The sequence below is a fragment of the Phasianus colchicus genome, chromosome 7 (assembly GCF_987193195.1).
Source record: "Phasianus colchicus chromosome 7, bPhaCol1.hap1.1, whole genome shotgun sequence".
NCBI classification, from domain to species: Eukaryota; Metazoa; Chordata; class Aves; order Galliformes; family Phasianidae; genus Phasianus; species Phasianus colchicus.
Window position 1 is genome coordinate 35570803 of NC_143442.1, and position 24991 is coordinate 35595793.

The following is a 24991-nucleotide window of genomic DNA, read 5'->3' on the forward strand; positions in this document are numbered from 1 at the left end:
TTTTTTATAATGTCATCACAACTTTTTTTAATTAATCGCACTCATCAATCCTACCTTAGGATCTAATGCAGTTACTTTTCCTGCAGCAGTGAGGAAGGGAAGAGGTTTTGCTTTGCACTATGAAATGCTCAAATATTTGCCCTGGGCTATGAAAACCAACCAAGGCTGCAGTAAATCTCACAGTCTCAAAGTATTTCCTCTAGTATGTGTTACTTCCATTCCCCCAGCTCCTGCTGGGGAAGCCCCTGCTTGTTTAACTTGCTTTGTTCCCTATCAGCTCCTTCAGAGTCATTTTCCAGTTTCTCTGCACGAGCCCTCTGTCCCATGCAAGGTGTAACCTGCAAGAAAAAGAAAACCCACACAGTGTTTGAGTGGAGGAAAGGAGGCTCCAGCCCTCCGAGACCATCGTTGCACCACAGAGCCCATTAATCCATCTCCAGGTACATGCACTTCTCACTCCTTTCACCACTTTCTCCCCCTGACGCATATGTACAAGCTCTGTTTTGCACTTTTTTCCCTTTTTTTCTTTTTCTTTTTTTGTTTGTTTTGTTTATGCTTTAGAGACAAATGAAACCTGCTTTTGTTTACTGGAAAGTATGCTTTATTTTCTCATCACCGAGCATCTGGTGTTTGTAAAAGGCACAACAAATCTTTCCAACAGCAAATCATCCTGTCTGAGAATGCCTGGCCAGGAGCTCCATGTGTGCCGTGATCGTTATCCTAAAAAGGTACTAAAATGGCCAAACACAGAAAGTGCTGGCCAAGCTTGCTGCCCATCAGTGGAAAACCACAGGTAAGATGCTGGACATTCGTGTGACCTATGCTTATTGAAGGCTGTGAGTTAACAGAGGGCTTGACTAAGCCTTTGCCTGAAAGCTTTGTGCACGAAGGAAGTGGGGGTAGGTGGCACCAGGAGTCTCCAGGGACCCATTGCCATGCATCTGCGTCCAAAATAAGAATAAAAAAGTCACAGCAGGGGACAAGATGCATTCAGAAAATACCTAGATGCATTTCAGGCAATTTGGTTAAGATGGGCACCTGGCCCAGACTGATGGAATCAGCCATTACGTTTCCATACTCAGCCACCTTCTATCACTTTGAAATCGGGAAGAAAATTAAAGCCACAATGGGCAAAGTAGACCAGGACTGCCATTAGCACTGATTAATGGCTCCGAGTGTCCCCTCAGAAAGCAGCAGGATGATGTATGATCTGCACACAGCCCACTCCCTGTGGCACAGGATTTCTATAAGCTTTCCAAACATACCAGGGTGAGGTGATGCTTGCAGACACGACGTTTTCTCCGATGGCATCTTTCCACAACCATCTGAAAGCCACTAGGGGAATGTGGAAGCTGGTTTCCAGCCATAATTCGTTTGGCCAACTCTGCACTTGCCTTTAATTTTAATAATTTGGCGATATCCATTTGTTTGACATTTTGCAAAGAGGGGTCTGCATTTGCTCAGAGAAAATGAGAGTTGAAGGATGGTAAAATGCCTTCATAAATTGCAAGTTAAATTAAGAAGTTGCCTTAAAAGCACTGAGCTCTTAGCCCCGTGCAGTGTCATTTATGGCATTGAGAGCTGTGGTCCCGTTTGGAGGCCCAGAATGCTAAGGAGGCACAGGAAGTGGGGTCAATTGTTTTGTGGGTGTTTCTGGCCTTTCCGAGCCCATTTTCATTAGTGGTTGGGATGTAGTAAAGGATTCATATGTTTTTTTCATTTTTCACAGCACACATTTTTTACCAACAAGTCTTAATTTTTAAAGTTTTCAGCATTTGAACATTTCATGTCAATAGAAAAGCTGTTTCTGAAAATTTTTTCTTTTATTGGATCGTATCAATATTATTCTGTAACGCTGCCTGTAGTGCAAATAAGTTGTCTTGTGATGCAATATTGTAAGCATTTATTTTTATTATTTCTAAATCGCTACTGGCATCTGCAGCTGGGCTTTGATTGGGACATACTGTTGTGATTGGTTTTTTTTTTTTTTTTTTCAGAGCATCACCTTCTTATGTTTTAGTGAAATTGTGAAGATTTGAGATCACAGAATCACAGTTGTTGGAAGGGACCTCAAGAGATCATCGAGTCCAACTCCCCTGCTAAAGCAGGTACCTTACAATAGGTAGGTGTCACACAGTAGGTGTCCAGCCAGCTCATCAGCATCTCCATAGAGGGAGACACTCTGGGCAACCTGTTCCAGTGCTCCATCACCCTTACTGTAAAGAAGTTCATCCACATGTTAGTACAGAACTTCCCGTGTTCAAGTTTTAGGCCATTACTCCTTGTCCCATCATTACACACTGTTGAGAAGAGCCTGGCCTCATCCATTTACCTCCTGCTTTCCTTTAGATATTTATAAACATGCATCAGATCCCCTCTCAGTCTTTTTACGCCCAGAAAAATGGACTATATTGTTCTCACCACGTGATGAAACACGGTAAAAAACAAAAAGGAAGCCAAACACGAAATAAAATCAACCCCAACAATTCTACATGCCAATACGAAGTGCTATGTTTCACAAAATTTATATTTTTATGAAAAGGCTTTTCTTTCAAATGACTTCCTTCCATACATTTCCACTGAAAGAAATATAATGTGACGTCGAATAATGTTTTTTGTTTTTTTTTTAATTTTATTAGTATAATGAGAAATGCCTGGAGGGGCTTCAGTCTTTGTGACATTGTGTAACGCCTAGTGAAGACTTCCTCACATCTCAGCATCACCCCAGCACTTAGACACTCACCTCCAGATTCTTCTTGTTTAAAGGAATTTTCCTTTAAAGTGAATGTGTTGTAAGACCTTCTGTTGTTTAAGGGCATCTGAGTCCTTACTTCATCAAAGCGAGCATTAAAGCCTCCTATAAATACTACCTTGGAAAGCAGAAGTTTTCAATTACCACAACTCCTCTCCTGATATCAGTTCCTATAATGATCAGCCTCCATTAGTGCAACTTTCTTTAAGCCAGAGCACCAAAGCAGATTTCTGCTTCCCCAGTGCTGGTGGCTGCCACCTGCCTGGAAGTGGGTCATCTTCACGTTCACATGTTCTGGCTGCTCTTTCCCTCCCTTCTTCAGCAGTTATATGGATCTCATGGCACAGCACTGTGGCATCCTGTCCAAAGTGCCCTTTGCTCAAAGCAGAACTATTGCCTGTCACAAATTTGTAGGTTGAGAACTTGGCATCCTGAGATGGTCTGGTCCGTCTTACCAGAAATTGTTTTTGCAGGGAGTTCGGTGAACTTTGGGTTTAGTCTGCAAACCTTTGGTTTAGTGATAATCGTTAAGTATTTTATGCATTGCAGACTATGAATGATTCAAAGATGCCAGTGAAGCACATTGTGCTGCTGCAAACGAGTCTAGGAAGTTTTACTGTTCCCATTGCTGGTGCATGAACCCTGTTTCTCTTGGCTCTGTACGTGTGCAACTATATGGAGAGGGGCCAAAAGAAAAGAGTGCAGATAGAGATGAATCCTATCATGTTATAGCTAAAAGATAAGAAGGAGGACTGTTAAAGGACGTTTGAGATTTCCATAGCACTGAGAAAAGATTCACTGCCAATGTGAAGTGCCGTGGATTTGTGTTTGCTCCCCAGCATTTAAAATGCTGCGGCTACATACTGAGTATGCACCATTCCACTTCAAACCAGCACAGATAGCCTTGGCTCAATATGCACTGACGTGGGACCTTCTTCAGGGTCCAGCATGAATATGGACACCACCACCCTGCCATTTGGAAGAAATGATCTAACTGGCGATGCATTCGTTTCCAGCGTCTGTGGAAATGGTAAATAGGCTGGTGAAGAGGATGTCAATGGGTGTCCGCTGTGAATTTGGCTTTCTGTTTTTTCTTTTCTCTTTTATGAAAAATGAGTCACATGGCTTTGAAGTACCCGGTCTTTTTAGCATGGGTCAGATGTTGAAACATAACTAAAGATGTTACATGGGCTAATTAAATCAGTGCATCTGGCTTGCATATCTGCAGATAGATTTCCATGGAAAATAGTTCATATGCCATGAATGTCATTAGAAGTTTAGATTACAAATCAGACGGATCTTCTGTTCTTCCACATACCACCTTGCTTTCAAATGGGGTTTAGGCTACTAAAGGGAGCCTTTTCTGCTTGGTTGCATTTTTGGCTCTTCAGCAGTTGGCATTTCAAGTCTAGAGCTCTGCTCTGCAGTGCAACATCTGCTGCTCTCAAGAAGGTAACTGTATAGGCAACTATCCAGCATTTTCTCTTGAAGATAAAGGCCTAAAACTTCCCATTTGCCTTCTCTGTAGACAGTAACAAGACAAGGGAGAGGGCAACAAGCTCTCTGTTTTGCTGTAACTCAGATGCACGCTGAGCTCAGCAGCACATTGGTTCCATGGGAAGGTGTGTGCCAGGAAACCTCCAGACCTGGGATGGACTCCCCATTTTCTCAGTGACTCAGGTTTTTCCTTCGCGTCACCTTTTCTACTCAGATCTCCCCAGGTCCCAGCTAGGTCGCTGTGGGCAAGGGCCATGTGTGCTCCTTGTGATTCATTGCTAGCAAGAATGTGTGATGTTGGGATGCGGAAAGCCCACGGCTGGCGATTCATTTCCATGTAACTAAGTGCTGACGTTGGTTTATCCCCAGTGGGGTAGGGAGAAAGGATTTTTCATGAAACTACCCCAAATGTTGAAGTTTCCCCACGTGTTTCAGCTATTACTCACGCTCTCTTAAAAGTAGCCTCTAAAAGAATAGGTCAGAGCCTCCCTTTATGGGAGTCGGCATGGTCCATTGGAGGAGAAAAATCAATTTGTACCAGAAGATTGTAATTAGTTTAGGAATTCAAAAACCCAGTGCAAATCTGGTCTCAAGCAAACACCGTTTTATTGTGAATTCTGAGACAGCGCTGCGCCTCTTGCTCTTGTTTCTGAACTGCCTTCCTACCTTCAAATTCAACAAGGTTCTCTCAAAATCAGGGGCCCTACAAGTCCATGGTGGTCTTGGTTCACGCTGGAAATAATCAGCATGATAAGTCACCACAGAACAGAAATGTCCCCAGACAGCTGTGGCTTGGGCAATGATAAACCAGTTGATAAACCAACTGCAGAGTAGGCGGGGGATACACCCAACTTATTTGGGCCGCTGGACAGATGGGAGGCATGCAGCATCTGCTTTTTGGGTGTCTTCTGGCTTGTGGTCATTTTGTCAGCCTGCATTTGAGCAGGAGCCGATCTCGGTTCTGCCAGGATCCAGGAGTTAATTCTTGTTCCATGAGAGAGCCAGAGCTCGCATCCAGCCAGTTCCCTGGGGTGCAGAGAAAGAAAGTCTCTGAGAAATAAACACAGACACAAACAAACACCAGACTTGGCATGCAGCTTTGCAGGCAATAGGAATATCTTTTAGCTTCCCGCCGAGGTAATTTGCCTGTGAGGAAGCTTTTCCACTCTGCCCCTTGGCTCCTGAGGAGGGCCTGCATGCCAAAATGCTTCGTGGCCCCTTGAGCCACTCCTAGGCTGGGCTTCGTGTTTCTGTCTGGCCATCCCACCCTGCAGCTGCCTGGGTGCTCACTGCATTCCCACTGGGTGCTGGGGACCTGGGCTTTGCCTTTTCTTCTGCCCTGGTCTCCTGGGCATGGCACAGCCCTGTGCCCACATGGGGATCATAGAATCATGGAATCATAGAACGGCCTGGGCTGAAAAGGACCACAATGATCATCTAGTTTCAACCCCCAATGCCATGTTCAGGGTCACCAACCAGCTGACCAGGCTGCCCAGAGCCACATCCAGCCTGGGCTTGAATGTATCCAGGGAGTCTAAAGGGAATCCCACCACGTTGCTTTGAGAGGGGACAAACCTTGTCTAAACCACTTCTGGAGCTATGCATTGAACCTACTCCTCTGTAAGTCATGGAGTCAGAGAATCACAGAATCATTTAGATTGGAAAAGATCCGTGAGATCATCAAGTCCAACCACTAAGCCATGTCCTCATGTACCACATCCACACATCTCTTAAACACATCCACTGCCTCCCTGAGCAGCCCTTCCATTGCCTGACCACCCTATGAATAATAAATTCTTTATGACGGTACAATCTGAACCTCCCCTTGTGCATCTTGAGGCTGTATTCCATTTGTCACCTGAGAAGAGACCACTTTCTTCTTGTGCGTTTTATTGCAATTCTTAGTACTCCTCATGCGGAAATTTCCTTAAATCTCCTTGAAATTGTTCTGATTTTCTCCTACATCTCACAGGAAAAGATGCTAAGATTTTCTAGTTCTGTGGTTTCCTCTTAGTTTGGTATTGATGAAGCTTGTTTCAAAAAACAATTTCAAGTGTAAATTGAAACTGGCTATGCATGGGGCCGCTAAGAAAAACGAATGTGAGACAGGAAATAGAAAGTATTTAGCTGTGTAAAGTCCAGTAAATATTCACTATGGGAAACAAATGGCTGTTTTGAAGCTTAGGCTGGAGGTGCTTTTAAAATATATCATCACCAAAGCGAAAGACAGCTTATTTCTCATTGATCTCTCTTTAGGCAAAAGCAGTTTTCCTCAGGACTGTCTCTGTGCTTGTATCCTAGAAGCATGACCATGTTTCATGCCAAGCAAGGAAAGTTACACCCTATGGTTTTTGAATTACAAATGGGAAATCCATACTGTTTTGGAATAAACAGCGCTGGCCATTAGGCAGTCTATTTGGTTACTATTTGGTTACAACTGCATGAGGAACAGCTCTAGTGGAAAAAAAAGAGAAGCAGCAGTAACAGTCAATCGTCACTTTTTTTTTTTTCCTGCCTGGAAAACTTGGAGTTTTATGGCCTACAAACCACAAATTAGAATTGCAGGCAACAGATAAAGCTTCGGTATAAATTCAGCTATGTCAGTGCCTGTTGGCAATTGCAACAAGGCAGTTGTCAAAATGCCCCTTCAACAGTCATTGCCTGAACAGGGCCTTTCCAAGCAGTGAGTGACACCATATGGATCTGGACCCATTCGCAAAGATAGAGCATCCCTGGGGGGACCCTGCTGCAGCTCCTCTGGCTGCTGGGCCCTTCTGGAGTGACGACCAGTGAGGAGGCTGCTGCTCTTCCTGTAGTTGGCATCAGACTTGTTTGTAAACTGGCAGCAACCACTAAGTCTTAAATGGTTTCTCTAGGAATTTCTCCATCCTCCATTTTCTCCAAAGGGTCCCAAAACTGACCTATCTGTTTCTTCCTAGGAAAAGCAGATCATTTGTCCAGGTAGGAGGACACCAGCTGGTCTCTGTGCTTGTTTGTCCTTCCTCTTTGAAAGTTTAAGCAGGTGCTTTGCCCTTCACCATGCTTTTCACCAAGTTGCCATGAAAGCAATCCTCCTCAAGGGTCTTGTTCACATGGGCCAAGATATGCTGGATGAACAGAATGTTTCTGACATCCTGGAATGGATTCCATTGCTCAAAGACATTGCCACTACAGTACTGGGGAGTTATGCTGCCATGTCTCCCACCGCTGCTCTAGAAGGATACTAGAGAGAGAATGGAATCAAAGAATCTTTTAGATTGGAAAAGACCTCTAAGATCATCTAGTCCAACCACCAATTTTAAGGATCTTCATAGAATGGCCTGGGTTGAAAAGGACCTCAAACATCATCTAGACCCCTGCTATGTGTAGGGTCACCAGCCACCAGACCAGGCTGCCCAGAGCCACATCCAGCCTGGCCTTGAATGCCTGCAGGTGCCTGTGGGGCATCCACAACCTCTCTGGACAACCTGTTCCTATGTATCATCTTAAGATGTTCTGATACAGTCTTTACCACTGAACCAGAATTTTCAACTTTTGTGTAGATGGTCTGACAGGTAATTTTATCAAGGTTCACCCAGACAAATCAGGAATTGCTTTTTCTGCCAGCAACAGCCCCAGGTGGCAGTTTCTCTTCCAGAAACCAAGAGGATGGTAGGAACTGCAGTGCTACCATTAGACATGCTGAGACATCACGTTGTGATGTTGTGATCCCTGCCCAAGGCCACAGTTTTAGGGAAACAGGCCACAGTTTTGACTTTTGATTCTACATGTTCCTGCTTAGACAAGTGTCTTCAGAAGTACTTCAATGACTTAGTAGGAATGTTAGGAAAAAATTGTCACTTTGTCACTTCCTAAGCCATGAGGACTGTTAGCTGAGCTAGAACATTATGTTCTTGAGGATAATAAATGGAGTCCTACTGGCTTTTCTTGGAAGATAGAGCTGAGAACTCAAGATGTCCGTTAAGGGAAGAAGCAAAGAATTTATCCTTGCTGATAAGAAAGAGCTCATAACCTTTCACAACCTTTCTCTTTCATATCTGCTGTTGTTCTTGATAACCAGAGTGGATGTGTAGGGCAGCATGGCACATTTTTACAGCTGAGGAAGTTTTCCCTGGGTATTCACAGACAGCAGACAAAAATGATGGGAGAGCATTAGGAGAAGTTTGGGTCCCTGCATTCTGCTTTGGGATGGTCAGAGCATAGGTTTGTTGCTCACAAACACGTCTGGACTCCTTTCAGATTGAACGCAGGACTTCAAGTGGGATCAAAGCAATCTCAGAGCATCCCAGGAGCATTCTTTGAACTGCGTATTTAAAAGATGCGAAAGCAATGTGCCTTTTTTTTTTTTTTTTTTTTTTTTGCCTTGTCCTCCATGCCAACAGCAGAGACACAAAATGGCTCAGCGAGAAATAGATTTAATAACCCTTCAGGATATCTTTTATTTTGTATTGTATCCATCTATATTTTGTATTGTGTTTAATAGAGGTATTCCTGGCAGCTACCCAGGATTTGAAAGATCACTTTATGGATAAAATTTGCACGAGGCCTGTAGTGATAAGGCTGGTTGACATAGAATCTCGTGCAGAGGAGGTGAGGGCTGTACGTCAGTTGCAGACATCCCCCTATTTTTTTTTTCCATTAACCATCACCATTAGCAATCGTACTCAAACAAACAAACAAACAAGCCCATTTAAATAGTTGTTTTTTTTTTTTTTTTTTTTTTTTTTTCCTGGCCTCTTAGTCATGAATAATTATGAAATAATCACCAAAGTCTGGTTTCACTTGGCAAACGTTTCCAGGTTTTGTTTTCTTTTTAAATACTTATGGGTTCCAGCAGTCCCCCCACCCCAGCTTATATTTTTTTGGCGGTGATTTCAGCTAGTCACATTTACTGATGCCTGCTGCAGCACGATCAGAAAGCACGTGAATGCATTTCATCTTTACAGTGAACATTTTTCCTGCCTTTATGAATAGCCTGAGCATGCAACTTTTCTGTGCATGTGGCCCCAAACTACACCCCACTGCAAAAGTGGCAACAGCTGCTGGCAGCACGAGTTTTCTCCCATTTAGACATCATTGTGAAGGCAGGATCTAACCAGGCTCCCCAGTCTTTAATCAGGCTAATTGCATGTGGTCTAAGCCACGTTGAAGCTCAGTTCCAAGTTCGGTGTTAGATTTATGTACTATGAGCGGGTGTAGAGAGAGCCTTGGATGTGTGTGAAGGTCAGTGGTTTGAGTTCACGTGAGTTCAAGAAAACAGTTTTCCACTTTGGTGTACCTGGTTTCGCTCTCCACTCTTTCCTCATCCCCCCTTTGTGTTTTGGTTTCACCCAAAGCAAAGCCCAAGCAGAACTCTGCCAAAGTTCACTTAGTTTCAAGCTTGAATGGGAAACAACTGAATTTCATCTGATTTTCACCCAGAGCAATAAATCACTTCAGGCTGGCCTGTTGCACAGCATGGTTTTATGGAGGGCTGGGGAACCTTTTGGTAGGGCAGGCAGGAATATCGAGTTCAAGTTCATATCGCAGCCACAAAAAAAAAGAAAAAAGATGGATTTTCACCTGATTGCACAGTGCAGCCATTATGTGGAGGCAGGTGCATTTCTTTCACTCACAGCCTAGGTTGTTTTGGATTCCAGGTGTCCAAAATGAAGTTTTCCCCTGTTTTACTATTGGAAAACTCGCTGGTGCCTTAACATATCATCATACTTCTTCAGTCAGGAAAGGTGGTGGGGAGGTGGGGGTCTGAGGACAGGCTGTGTTATTTCATTGCTGACATTTTTATTACACTGTGTTGTGTAATGCTGTGGGAAAAATCACCAAGGCAGATTCCTTGGGAAGGTTTTATAAGGGCCCCTATCAGCTACCTTCTCTAATGGCATCCTTCATTTCCTCCTGCCCTGAAGATCTCCCCTGACCCCAGGGAAGCCTGCTGGGAATAACACTTATCACTTTGCTGGTTTCTTACTTTTCCATTTGGCAAGTGTCTTATTTTCCCATTTCTTCTTTTCTTAGATGATATGAGAGTTTTTTTCAAAACATGTTGTTTTCTAATTTTGCATAAGAGCACATACAGGCAGGAGAAGAAAAAAGAATGCATACTCATTGCATATATCCTGTCTGCAATGTTAATATTTGTTGTATATCTTCCTTTTTGTGAAGGGAAGGGAAGGGAAGGGAAGGGAAGGGAAGGGAAGGGAAGGGAAGGGAAGGGAAGGGAAGGGAAGGGAAGGGAAGGGAAGGGAAGGGAAGGGAAGGGAAGGGAAGGGAAGGGAAGGGAAGGGAAGGGAAGGGAAGGGAAGGGAAGGGAAGGGAAGGGAAGGGAAGGGAAGGGAAGGGAAGGGAAGGTGGTGAGTTTTGCTGGCCATTGTGAGTGCTGCACAGTCTCCATGGCAGCTGTCTTCTCACCTAAACTCTACATCTACTGTTTTCTGTATGTCTGCCAAGGATTTTAGCTAAGCAGCTAGGCAGGGACAAGGAAGGGCTCTGATAACCATGAGTGACCTAACCCACGTAGATGGAAATCAGACTCAGGGCAATTCTTTCCTTTAGCTGATGCAACATGATATATGCAGCTTGGAGCTCGGTTCCTCCACAGCACAGCTATTTGTATGCATTCACTTTATCACATTTTTAGGAATTTTGATAGTGTCTGATAGATTTAGATTCTGAAAGGCATTTCCTGTGAGGCACCAGCATCTCCATGGCAGCTGGAGCACTGGCTATAATGATCTGTCCTAGCCTCCTTATCTTCAGTAGCCTTCCATATCTGCCTGTGTCTCTGCATACTGAGAAATGATTGTGGTTGTCATCATACGTGCCTTACTCTCATCCTCCCCAGCTGTGGATTCCCTTATTGAGATCAGACTTGGTAGACCATATCCAGGGATTTGGTTGTATTGACTTGAAGTGAATATTGCATTTGTCTTCAGAAATCTCTTTCTTTCCCTCCGTCTTCCTTTGTGCAGGTCCTTTTTCTCTCAGAGCCTGTTTTCTGGCCAGCTGCAGCCTGATGTTTACTCAGCTGGGGTGAATAACTTTCCTTTCTGTGTCTCTGCTGTGCTGCGTGTTGTCACTACATGGGCCAATGGAGATGTCCTCCCTGCTCCATCCGTATCAGCTTCTGACCTGAGTTATCTGCTGGCAGACCAACAGCACTGAAGTCAGTGCAAATGCATCCATAGAAACGTACAGCAGAGGGACTGAGCTGTCATTGCCTTCACTGCGCCTGCTGAGGTTTGGTCAGCTTTCCAAGCTGATAACATGAAGCCTAAAGACCAAGTGCTGAAGACAGAAGGAACTTCATCCTTGCTTTGTGAGGCATAGGGATCCCAAAGGCCATGATTAGATAGTCTTAATTTGACCTAAGCTTACTGCTTCTTGTCTTTTTATTTATTTGTCACGACTAAAAGACAGTGGGCGCTTCTCTATCATGAAACTGAAGACTGAACACAGTTGAACACCTAAGGAAGCAATGGGAAATATTTGTCATACTTGAGAAAACCTTTTCTTCTTCCAGTTTTTGCTTCCCTCGTTCTAGTAGACAAGTCCACTCTTAGTCTTTCCTTAATGGAATCTCAGGATTTCTCTTGATTATTGGTGCTTACGAAATAAATTTGGGGCTGATCTAAAATGTGAGCGGCTTATTTAGACTGGGACAGCTCCAAATAGCCCTTCTGCTCTAATAATGATATCCCACTGCATCAAACTCCCAAATCCCAGCTTTTCAGGGGGAAAATAATAATAATAATAATAATAATAATAATAATAATAATAATAATAATAATAATAATAATAATAATAAAATAAGTCTATTTTAGGCTTCCTGAGGTTTGGACCTCTCCCTGTGTCCTGTCAAGCACATGGCATGGGGGCCCTTCTGTTTCATGGAAGAGGGATGGAAAGCATTTATGAAGAAGGAATGCACTGGGATAAATTTAAAGGTGCTTTGCAAGTCCTAAGTCAAAACTCTCAGTTCTCCAGGATTTTATTTTCCATGGATTTGTGACAGTGTTATGAGAAGGTGCTCCTGAAAGAGAGGAAGGTTGAATTAAACAGTGATTGGTGTTGAAGCCTCGCAGCCAACATGGGAATGAATCCAGTGAGTGGAAGGAAAAATATTATTAGTAATTATAAGAAGAAGATGAAGATGGCCAGAATCAGAAACGTGTTCTGGAATCCTCCAAAAATAGTACAAAAGAGATGCCAAACCTAACAAGTGAAAGCAAAGCTCTTAGGGCGAGTAATGTGCTAAGGGGAGTTAAAACAGGGAGAGGAGTTTCAGAAGGACCTCATTTCGGGTGACATTGTGGCCTCAGGAGTTCAACTGTTTCTCAAATTCAGGAGTGCCAGAGGGCAGCTGTGTCTTCCAAATGTTGAAATGATGTTTGGAGTCATCCAGCATGGCATGCTTGCTTTGTCGGCTTCTGCTAATAAAGCAAGCAGTAGTCAGTGAATGCCACTGAGATTTGGATCTGACAGCTCCAAAGTGGAGATTAGGATGGGGATTTTCACAGCTGCTGGAGAATAGGAGATGCCTGGACTCAACTGATGTTCTGGACAGTGGCTTAAATATTGAATTTCCCTTGAGATTTTCAGAATTAGACCAGAGAAGGCACTGAGAGATCTGGTCAAACTTTGAAACTAAAGCTGCTCTGAGCAAGGCTGAGCCAGACACCACTCACTGATGGTCCCTCTGAGTGTTAAGCTTCCATGACAGTTAATGTTTGAGCAGGTCAAGGACGTCTCAGACATCAGGACCATTAGACAGCTTTGGAAATCTTAACCAGAGACAGCAAAAACGTTGTTAAACCCTGACAGGAAGAGGCTGCAGTCATCTGCATGAAGAAATGGGTGAATCCAAATGTCTCCAGCGTGGGTAAGGAGCAGATAGGTGAGGTTTCCCAAAGGGGGAGGGTTCATCTACTTTACAAGGAGGGTAGATTTGGAGGGTAGGAACTGATACACATTGTTTTCTGTTTCTGGACCAGATTTTGGGGTAGAATGGACTGGATGCCAAAATGCAGTTAGGATAAAGAAGAGATTAAACACAGTGCCTGAGTTCTGGTGTGACTGTCATCATCTGTGTGTGCTTTTTCAGTTCATAACCTCACACCTGTGATAAGGAGCCAGACAGAAGAGCCAGGTGGATGCAGCAGTCCCCTACAGTAACTCCTGTGTTGGGAAGTTCATCATCAGCTGCCTTTGCCAGCTTGGTTAAGCAACGTGATATGCCTGTCACTTTCAGTGAGCTATCATTCTGCCCCCTCCTGGTGTCAGCAGCAGCTCTCACAGCACTTACATTAGGCAAAGAGCCTCCATGTGGCAGTGGCTATGAGTTTGTCCTGGAGGGGAAACAGGCAGCTGTGGTGCAGCATCGAGGAGGACTTTCCTCGACAAATTCTCAAAGAGGTCCTCCATCTGCACTTGCTTTGTTTTTTGTCTGTAAAGAGGAGAATTTGCTTCCGCTGAAATTCCTAGCCAGTGAATCTTGTACTTCACCATCTCAAGTCTTGCTTTCCTCCTCCCAACTCTGAATCTTTTTTTGACTGATTTTCTAGCAAGAGGGATCCATTTTTGCCATATGGAAGCATACAGCAAAAGGTTCTGGCAGCTGGAAACTACCAGGAGAGAGAGCTGGGATAGGACTTGCTTGCTGAAGACGAGCACCCAGTCCCCAGGTCCCTGTGCTTCCCAGCCATCCCACTCCCTGACAGATGTCCATCCTAGGATGCTGGCTCTCAATCCTGTATTTCAGAGGTGGCAGATTACTTGCTTCTCCTTTTGCTAGCCTGGGCTGGGCTGATCTGATTGCCCTTTTCAGCTGTAGAAAGATCCATGTGGACAGGAAGGCATTAGAGATATCTAAGACATCTAGGACATGAGATAAACGCAAATGCATCTCCAACGGCTGCTTTAAAAGAAGTTAAAATAGACCCTATTGATTAACGCTGGGTGGTTGCACTGCTGAATTCTCCTGCTCCCTTCTGAAGCATTCTGACTTTCTCAGCTGTGCTGTCTGTAATCCCTTGCTCTGGGAGGGAGCCTGGTGCCCTGACCACACACACGCACTTCAGGCTGCCCCCCATTGAGCTGCAGGCACTGCTGAGCCCACCGAGTGCTCTGAGCACCTGGGGTCAGTGACACCCAGCTGTCCAAACAGACCCCACATGCAAGGGCGTGCGTTGGGACCGGTGGGGGAAACCCCACCAGAACCAGACAGCTCTTTGTCTTCAGAGGCAGCCTGGTGGCTCTGGGGGCTGCCCTTCTCCTTTGATCTGAGCCCTGCCTTCCTCTGTTACTCCGCGTCACCCCTGCTTGTTTTCTTCTTTTTGTTTTCCCCTGATCCTTGGTGGTTCTGATCTCTGTTCAAGAGTTGATCTCCACCTTAGAAATGCTGCCTTGGGCTTTGAAAGGAATCTGAGAACATGTCCTTCCTCTGTAAGTAACTCAGCTTCCATCAAAGTAGTGCCCTGTTCCCCATCCAAATGCTTCACCTCTGTGCTGGGTGACTTCAGCTCATCCCAGAAGACCTAGCTGGGAGGCAGCAGGAAAACACCATTTCCTTTGCATCTTGCATATTTTCATCAATATTGTCTCACGTTTTACTTTGCCCTGTGGAAACATCACAAAAGTCACTCTGAGAATCCCTTTAGTTCACTTGGTACTTCAATGGGTACTTCACTTTCCCAACTCAAAGGTAGCTCCCTCAAAAAATAAAATGGGAACCAGCCATTCTTTCTTGCATTAGTCAAACATTCTGGAACAGGAAAAACACACACATTTATTCATCCCATCTAAATACATTTGTTTTTAGTTTAGATGTATTCAAAATGAGACACAGTGTGGACATCTGTCTTATTATCCAACAGTAGGTTAAAAAAAATAAACTCTGCTGGCTCTGTGGGAGGAATGCAGATAAATGACAGATGGAGGCAAGCAATGGACTTCCAGAAGCTTTCATCCATGAACCAGCTAATGGAGCTCAGTGAGGAGAACATCCATCCCACGCTTTTGCATCTTCCAGAGCAATGGAGGAGTTGGACAGTGCTGTATCTGCACTGTAGCCATCACTGAGATTTGCACTGCAGACATGCTCAGGCACACTCTGTGAGAGACAGAGGTCAGCTGATATACTGAAGAAAGAAAACTTTGCCCATAATCCAAGAGGACCGGACCTCACGGATGTTTCTGTGTCAGATTTTGGATGGTACCAATGGGCCTTAATTCCCCCAAGTAGCCACATCTGGAATCCCCAACTCATAAACCCTCTGCCCTTGGACTCAGGGACTTCATTTTAACTCACGACAGGGCTGCGTGCTCTTGTCTTTGTCTCCTGGGTGGACCTCAGGCTTTTTTACAGACCTACCTACAGCCCTGTCCTTCACTCATCTCCTGTTGTCAGCCCCTTGGCTGTGTCGTGACCCTAGGCCTTCCCATGCCTTGCAATCAGTGTGAAACTGTGACACGAATGCTGAAATCTCCCTCTTTTGGAGATGACAGAATGGCCATGTTTGCCTGGGGGGCTGGCAACATTCCTCACGACGGCCAAGGTCATTGACTTCTGCAAGACATCTCTGGGTACTTGCTGGATTGTAATGAATGGTCAAGTCCATTCTTCTTCATTTCCTTAGTTGAATGCATGACCACGACTTGCTAACACAAGTCCTGCAGCCTTGGTACAAATTTCTCTGAGCTCTGTGCTCCTATAGTGCCACAAACAAGGCTGTGGGAAGGGTGAGGCTCTGTGCATTGGATGGAGTTGGAGGGTGGAGAATACAACTTTAGGTAGGGCTGTTAGCTGGGTGTGGATGTTTCGGTGCAGCTGAGTGCTTTCTTATCCTTATCTTTTCTATATTTCTCTCTCATCTGGCATTTATGTCTGCTACATATGTTCCCCTTTATACCATGCCAGAGCTATGACACAAGAAAAGGGCAGGGAAGGGGTGGGGGGGGAGGGAAAAATCTCAAAATGGGATTTTATCAAAATATTATCGGAGCGCCAGCTGGTGCAGATTATCATAGCTCTCTGAGTGAGAGAGCTATTTTACCTTGTGCTGTTTTTCTTTCTCTGGGCTGCACATGGCCTTTTCCCAAAGTGTGAAGGTTGCAGCCACCAGGATTAATCTACTCTTCCCATCCCCATTCCAGCACCGTTTCTGAAGCCCTGCAGTATCTCAGCGCATTCAAAAATTTGACTGATCCGGGCTGAGATGGAAACCAGGTATCAGTAAGTCATCCATCCACAGAGGCTGGTTGAATCTTGCTGGAAAATGAGAGATGAAGGGTCACAAGAATGTGACAAAATGTGTTGAGCAGACGCTCGTTAGTTAGACAGCTTTGCTGGTGTGCCTGTGCCCCAAGGGTTGGCTTGCAAAGGCAGCAGTGCTGGGCTGGGTCTGACACTCAAAGCACTCGAGGGGTCTGGACATAACTGCTCTGCCCCTTTGCAGGAGATGCCTCCGTGTCCTGGCCTCCAGCCCAGTGCCAGGCCCTCACGGAGTGAGGAAAGTATTGCTCATCCATCACTGTGTGTTTTTAGGGATTTTATTCCTGACTGTAAAGTGGAACCAGCTTTTAGAAGCGGAGGATAAAGATTTGGCTGGGAACATCTGAGCTGGAGGACCAATAACTTGGGAGCTGCTCGGAAGTGTTTGATCTGTCTCAGGCTCGCAAGTGCTGAGCCAGCGCCTGCCTTTAAGTGGAAGTTATTTTATGCATCCACTGGAGTCCTATAAAGCCATTTCCTCTGGGACCTCCAGGGATAGTCTGGGCATCTATTTTCTCAACACCACCAATGTGTGAGTGCAAAGGGAAGGAGGATGTGCTGTGTGACAAATGTTGGGGTGGACGTGGGGCTCTGTCTCCAAGCAGCCTTGTGAGAGTGCTGCAGTTGCCTCCTATCCATCTGCGGATGCCTTGATCTATAGATGCCTTGAATACCCTGTGTACCCTTCTCGTTTCAGTCCCTCTCTGTCCTCCTTGTAGCTGTTTCTGGGAAGTTTTCATCTGTTCTTAGGAGCAGAACTGTATACTCAGCTCCTTTTGATCATTCTGGGGATCCCACCCCTGTATTTAAGCATATAAAATCTTGAAAAGTGAAGACACAAAGGCTGTTCTCAAGGAGCGCTGCCATCTCCCAGGCAGTAACCCTCGTGGCTGGAAGCTGGAGAGGCAGGGAGCAAATTTCCATCAACAGGGGGTCCCTTGGCAATGGGAAATGTGATGTTCCCACCTGCCAAGCGATGCCTTTTTGCTCTCACATTTGTCCGAGCCAATTATTTTATTTTATTTGCCCTGGAAGTCCCTTTGCAAAGGCTGAAGGAAAGCAAAACCACCTCTCCCAGCACCAGCTAAGTGCTAAAGCAGAACCTGCAAGGTGCAGTGTAAGTGGGAGAAGGCCTGGCAGGAGGTTTCGTTCTCCAATTCTGCCCGGAGGCTTTTCCCTTTGGAGCCCACTGAGGGCCAGCAGGGAAATGATTCCAATTCCAGGCTTTCCAGCTTCCACGCTAATTTAACCTGAACCATTTCCTACTCTCCGAGCGGGAAGCAGGGATGAGGTTAGCAGATTCAGATTGGGGGTGGACTGAAAATGATATCAGCAGTTTTATGGCCATTTCTTTTCTTGGCAGGACATGAGGGAGACCGTCTCACAGCCGCTAGGACAGAAGGTGGAAGAATGCAAACGCTCAAACATTTTTCAGTTTTTCCTGATTATCTTTCCTCCCCCAACAGTTTTATTAGGGTTCATAAATTCTTCCTTGGAGCACTCATTCCCCCATGCATTTTAACCCTCGGCAGCCTTGGAGGTCACTGTAACCCTGTGGGGTTGGTGGCTGTCCAGGAGAAGCCACCCTGCCCCATCACAGCTGGCTCTGACCAAAGAGAATGGAAATCACTGCACAAAAAGGGTTCTGAGGCACATGGAGCCCTTTCACTGGCTCGAGTGTAATATAAATAACAACCCTAACCGTGCAGTGAAATGGATAGGTGAAGATATGGCTTGGGAATCTGATATTGCTTTCAGAAGATTTTCAGTGCATCAGTGCTACTCTCCCCAGCGTGGCAGGAGAGGATGGAAAATTCCTCCGTCACCACTGCTTGGTGCCCTCCTATAATGAGTAGCTGTTGAGGTAATAGTAACCCTTTTGGCAAAAGCACTTGCTCCATGGAAAGCCAGAATACATCCAATAATCCAGGAGAGTGCCATAAAGCACAGCTCAGTAGGAAGCTGTTAAAGCGATAGCCTCTGCTGGCCCAGCACTCTGCTTCACCAGCAGTCCTCAGCTCCTTCTGAGGTCAGTGATGCTTAGTGAAATGTTTGGGGAGGTTCAGTTTGGATGTTAGGAACAATTTCTTCTCAGAAAGAGCGGTGCTGCAGTGGCACAGCTGCTCGTGGAGGTGGTGGAATCACCACCCCTGGAGGTGTTCCATAACCGTGGAGATGTGGCACTGAGGGACGTGGGCAGTGGGCATGGTTGGGTGGGCTGGGGTTGGACTTGGGGATCTTAGTGGTCTTTCCCAACCTGAATGTATGATTATATAGCTGCTGTTTGTTATTGTCTTATTCTTGTGTCCCCTTGAGAGGATGATGGCTGCTGGCCTTGAACTGGCAGCTTCTGCTGTGGACATCATCCCCTCCTTCCCAGTTTGAGCTTCTACCAAGCCCTGAAGCAGGCTGATTTGAGATCAATTCTTACAACTATAGCCTAGCAATCCATTTGGCTGCATGGTTTTGTAGCCAGTGCAATGGGATACAATTAGTTTGTCATGCACTTGGTGCATAATTCGCTTGCTGTTTGCTGTAAAGGAGGAGAAAGCCAGAAAAGTACAGTGGTGAGCTGTGTTGCTTTGGAACAAAATATTTACATTTTCCACATTTCCCATAAGGCATTAGCACTTTTCCAAATGTGACACAGGAGAAGCAAATGCTTAGTGGTCTGTGGATCTAACGTTTGCTTAAGTACCATGACATATGTGCTTATGTGTATACACACATGAGATATTTTAGTTCTACTATTTAAATTAAGGGTGGGATACCCTTCAGCACTGCATTTCTCAGCATATGTGTTCTTATGTTCACTTACTCTTTGTTTCTGCCAATGCCTAAATAAGGAATACTAAACAGCCACAAATATGCAGCCAGTGGAGACGCAGGAATTCACTGGGAGGGAGCGGACGCTGATCTTGAGCTGATAGGTTTGCAAGGGAAAGAGTCACTGCAGCTGCAAAAGAGAGATTTCTGTGGTGGTATCTGTCTGTAATGCATATCACAGCCCTGCTTTGCCCTCAGGGCAAAACTGAAGCTTTTAGATGGAGAGCAAGTCGTTTCAATGCCACATCAAGGATGTATGTATATCCATATTTTTATATATATATATACACAAGTATAAGAAGCACCTGTTTGCACACTGTTGATGGTATTCTCTGCATCTCTGAGATGGAACAGTGGGCTTGCAAAGATGCCCACATAGGCTGTGTACATAGACATAGGGGACCACACATGCATGCATACATTTATGCCCATTATTCCATTGACTTAGAGCTTGAAAGTCACCTCCTCAGTCTCATGCCAGCTAGAAAATGTAAGGATGACACAGTCAGGCCTTACATTTCCTGCCTTTAGGAAAATGCACATGAATTTGACCTTGCATTTGGTTTCCTGGTCAAAAAGTGAAAAGTCTATAGGAAAGCAGCTTGTCCTGGAGCACAGCTTGTCCTGGAGCACAGCTTGTACTGGAGTATTTGCTGTTAAAGTACAATGATCAGCTTGGAAATTAAAGGGCAGAGATATCCCAGATTGCTTTTCTGTGATGTCTCTATACTCAGAGTGATTGAAATTGCTTCTGTGATTCCTGTTTTAAAGCTGGAGCAATTTAAGTACCAAATACCTGCTGTAGTGGAAATGTTGCCACAGCATTGAGCACCTGGTAGGAAGGCAGAGCCAACCCAGGGGAGCTCAGGTGTATGCAATGCATCTGAGTGATTGGAAGAGATGGAACAAGGATCCACCCCTTCCCAGACCTCATTTAAGGGTTGGCAGTGGAGGTGAGGGCATCTCTTGCCTTTGTACCTGAGGCAAGCAGTTTTTTCCTTCATTTCTGCATCTGTGGCTGCTGCACTTGGGCTCATTCTCGTTTGCTGCAGCTAAAGGCTTTGCCACCCTGCTGTTCTCATCCCACTGTAGCATTACACCTGCTTGCCATTGTTTTGCCCGTTCCTCAGGTTCTGTGAGGGTACAAGGAACAACAGCTTTTCAGAGTGGGTTCTGCTGTCTTTTCCCACCTTTGTCCGTGCAGCATACCTAAATATTTCCTCACCTAAGTCCTTGCAGGAACCTTGTTGGTCAGAACCGATTTGTGATGCAGAGATCGGGCAAATCATAGAATCATTATGGTTGGAAAAGGCCATTAAGGATCATCAAGCCCAACTGTCAGCCCAGCCCCACCATGCCCAGTGCCCACATCCCTCAGTGCCACATCCCTACAGTTCTGGAACGCCTCCATAGACAGTGATATCATCAGTTGGACTGGGCGATCTTAGTGGTCTTTTCCAGCCTTAAGGATTATATTTTATATAACAATTATAGTATAATATAAATTGTATTTGATGGAGATGCTGCTCTGGGTGTGGCTCAGCTGCAAGGGAATCCATCCCATCTCTTGCAGGGTTCGTGGGGTTGGTACGTGATTTCCATGCTGCTGTGTGTACACCACTGTTACACCACTATACAAAGCACGTTGCCACATCTTGTGTGCTGCCCAATGCTCAGGGAAAGGGAAGTCCAAGCTGATAAGTAAGACAAGTGTTCTGAGGAAGGGAGGCAGAGGTGGAGGTGTGCCATCTTGTGTGATCCATGATTTGAGGTGGGAGCTTGCAGCCAGGTCCCCTTTGTGCCCATTCTTCTTTCCTCTTTGCATCCTCTCTTCCCATTTTCCACCCCACCCTTGGAGAGGGGCACGGCTGCTTCCCTCCCTTTGCAGCAAGGGCAGAGGAAGATGAGGGGCTTGGTTGGGGCATGGATGGAGCAGCCCAGGGTGCAGCATCAACCGCCCCAGTCCCTGCTCCCCCCCCAGGCAGGATTTGCAAAAGATCAAAGCGTGCAGCAAAAATAGCAAAAGGGAAGAGCTTGTGGGTTGGACATCTGGAGGCCAGAAGCAGCTCCTGCTTTTGAGTAGGCAAGAGGTGAGGGAGGAATGGTAAAAATGGGTTTAATAGTCTCACTTCTTTTACTGGGATTAAAAACCTCTTATAAAGTTATACGGTTTGCTGTTACTTGAGATAGCAGTGTCCTATGTCTCTGTAAGACCCTAATTTCAGAAGCAAGGATGCTAACGACACCTATAAAAATAGAGAGGTGGGTATTTTCTGGCAGGCACAATGCTGATTTATCTGTGGTGCATCATCTGACAACCTTAGTTTTATTCCAAGGGGCACGAAGAGGCACCTGGGAAATGTCTGTGCTGCTCAGCTGAATAAAACAGGTGCTATTTCCTTTTGCAGCTGGATGTTTTCAACTATAAGAACTCAGAAACAAGCCCAAACCTGAGGGGATGGCTGGGTCACAGCCCAGTTTTTCAAAGCCTTTGCAATTGGAGACAGACAGCCTAAATCTCAAAGTCCAACCTCTGGACAGTGCTGCCAAGTGTGCAGTTAAACATCGTACCCATTTCCACCAAGTAAATGTGCCAGTGTCATTGCAATAAATTAATGTACAAACAGTACATTGCAACGTTGGGTTCACTCTGCAAATGGAGCTGAGTGGGTAAAGTATTTCATGCCGTGATGTGTGTCCAAGTGGGAGAAAACCTCTGGAGGCAGCATAGCAGGACGTTCTCTGGTGAAAACATTTGCCGTGGAAAAATGCAATTTGCAGGGGATGATTTGCATCCAGCACGATGAACAATTTTGGCCACGGGAAAAATAAGCTGAAGTGGAGGGAGGGAGGTTGGAATGGAAAAAGACAATTTTGATTGGTTTTCTTTTAACAAAAGAAGCCGTAAGTTAAACACACTGTTTGGGACAAAATGTACCATCTTATCCCAGGCAGGTTGGAATTCTTTTTCTTTCCATCGTTTTCCTTTTTCATCTTTCCCTTAGCTGTTCGTTCTGTTGGGAAATGTTTTGTGGATCATGGCATGGGGAGGTCTGGGACCCTCTGTGTTCCTTTCTAAGCTTCACCATCATTATCACTTTGCCCTTGTTTGTCTTGATGTAGGGTCAGCAACTGTCTCACTCCTTGGTCAAATGGTGAAACTGCTTCTTTCCTCTTCTGGTTTTGCCTCCTGGTCATTAAAGTGGGAAATCTCTCTCATTTATTTGCGTTGGTTTGACCTGTGCTCCTGGTGTTCTTTCCCAGCTAGGGACATGGTTGTTGCTCCCAGCCAAGTGCCCGGTGTACGGCATGTGATGACACCAAGCCCTGCTAGATGGCATGTTTCAACGCTTGTGTTGTGCCACTTTCATTAGTACACTGATTAACCATTTCCCTGTGGCCTAATGAATTCCACTTGCTCATCGCTTACTGAGCATACCCAGAAATCACAGCATTGGGCAATGCTCACTGGGATACTAAAGGAAGAGGAGGGGAAAAAAAATGAATGTGCAAGTGCTGTATTGGGCAGGAATGGGAGAATGAAGAAATTCAAACACTTTTTTTCTTCTTTCAGAGGTGAGGGCAGACAGGATGATAGTTGCCTCCGTGTGAAACTGGAGCTGCATCCAGGAATGGTATTTATATGCGCGGATGTAGCTTTCAATCAAGATGATGTAAACACTGCTGCAGAATTTTTTGACCAGGCTGTTTGGGAAACGTGATGGATTAAATATGACAAACAAGATTCCTGGACGTTTATTTATCCGCCTTTTCGTTTGTGCCAGTTTCATGTTAGGCAAGGCTCTGGCTACCAGACCGATGCTAAGCCTTGAGGGCAGGCAAGGCTGGGGGAGGGAGCCACAAAGAGAGTGTTTTCCAAGCCTCATCTAATTTAAAGCATCTTTTGCTGAGTGGTGCAGCGAAGAGGATGTGGCTAACACAAATAAAAAAATCATAAAGGGATCAAAGTATGTGTGCAAATTCATTCCTTGTGGCAGGAGTTCTGCCAGTTTGCTTGCTCGCTTGCTTTCCTAAAAAAAAAATTCTCTCCCCACCCCCAAGATGGAGTGAGCGATCGCATGTCAGAATCTCTTCTGGATTTCATAAGGGTTTCAGCATTGATGGATGGGCGGGATGACACCAGAGCCTGTACATTGTGCCTGAGATCTGAGCCACTTCCCCTTGGTCCCATGGTTACACATGGAACAGTTGCACGGGCACGATCTATTTATAAGTGGTTCAAAGGCACCACAAAAGCAGGAGGATGCTGGTGTGAAGCACTGGGCCACCAGGAAGCTCTGTAGCACTTGCAGGAACCTGATGTTACCCTGGAGCCTGAATGGTTCCTGGCGGGGTGTAAGATGAGAAAAACAAAAAATGAGCTAAAAAAATTAAAAAATAGAAAACCTATGAAAAGGGGACTCCTATTAGATTTTTCTGGAGGAGTCTCAGGGGAGACCTTATCGCTTTCTACAACTCTTCAGGGAGATTGTATCAAAGTAGGGGTCAGCCTCTTCTCCCAGGTAACAGTGATAGGATGAGAGGTAATGGCTTTACGTTGCGCCAGGGGCAGTTCAGGTTGGATAATAAGAACAATTACTTCTCAGAAAGAGTGATGCTGCATGGCACAGCCTCCTAGGGAGGTGGTGGGTCACTGTCCCTGGAGGTGTGCCATAACCATGGAGATTTGTCACTGAGGGATGTGGGCAGTGGGAAAGGTGAGGATGGGTCGGTGGTTGGGCTCGATGATTTTTCTGGTCTTTTACAACCTTAATAATTCGGTGTTCCTCTAAAATAGACTTAGCTGAAATAATTTGAGTGTTTAGTGATTTAGTGACCAAGGACAAAAGTCGTTAAAATAACTGGGTGCTCGGAACTGCTGATGTATGTTAAATCTCATTACAAAGGCATGTCTGCTGCTGGAAGAAGTAGGTTAGACAAACTGGGTGTAAATATGGGGAAGTCTCCTGGGCTCTGCTTAGAAGCTTCTACTGCAATGAATACTGCTGTTCATTTGCAAACAGTGCTGGTAAATTCCCACTTGTATGTTCTGCTGGTATACATACAACTATGTTTGCATGCTTTAGCACCTGCTTTAGCATCACACCTCTGTGATTCAGTGTTCAGGAACTGGAAGTGGGCTAACCCTGATGACTAGAGGTTGGAACCTTCCAACCCAACCATCCTATGATTCTATGACTGATTTCACAAAGAGGAGCTGCTGCTGGAGCATGTTCATGGAGGTTTACATCCCATCATAGGGGAGACCCAAGAGCCCCAGCACAGATGTGGTTTCCATCTGTGAGCTTCTTCTGGCTGTCGTGCTGACCCTGCACAGTCATTACATACGCTGGGACAAGAAGATGCTTGTCTTCAAGGCAGTTTCTGCAATCAGTGAGTCTGCCTAGTCCCAAGCCAATTCTCCCAGTTCAGACAACACACACTGCTCTGGAAACCACACGGCACAGCAAGGCTGTGTTTCCTACGGGAGCGCCATCCCACTAAAATAACATCCGCAGAGAACAAAGGCTAAAAACCCAGGCAAACCTAACGCCGGAAAAGAATCATTCTAAAAACCAAAGGGAACATGCCTTAAAAAATCCTGTGGCATTTATAATGAAAAATAAACATCTATTTGCATGTTAGAT

General features: G+C 45.3%; 1 long non-coding RNA gene across 1 annotated transcript; it reads left to right on the top strand.

Moving 5' to 3' along the window:
* Positions 1–676: 676 nt before the first annotated feature.
* Positions 677–23059, top strand: LOC149917336 (uncharacterized). Its single transcript, XR_016468050.1, has 3 exons — positions 677–793; positions 1998–2122; positions 22918–23059. It is a non-coding gene; the product is annotated as an uncharacterized LOC149917336 (long non-coding RNA).
* Positions 23060–24991: the final 1932 nt, after the last annotated feature.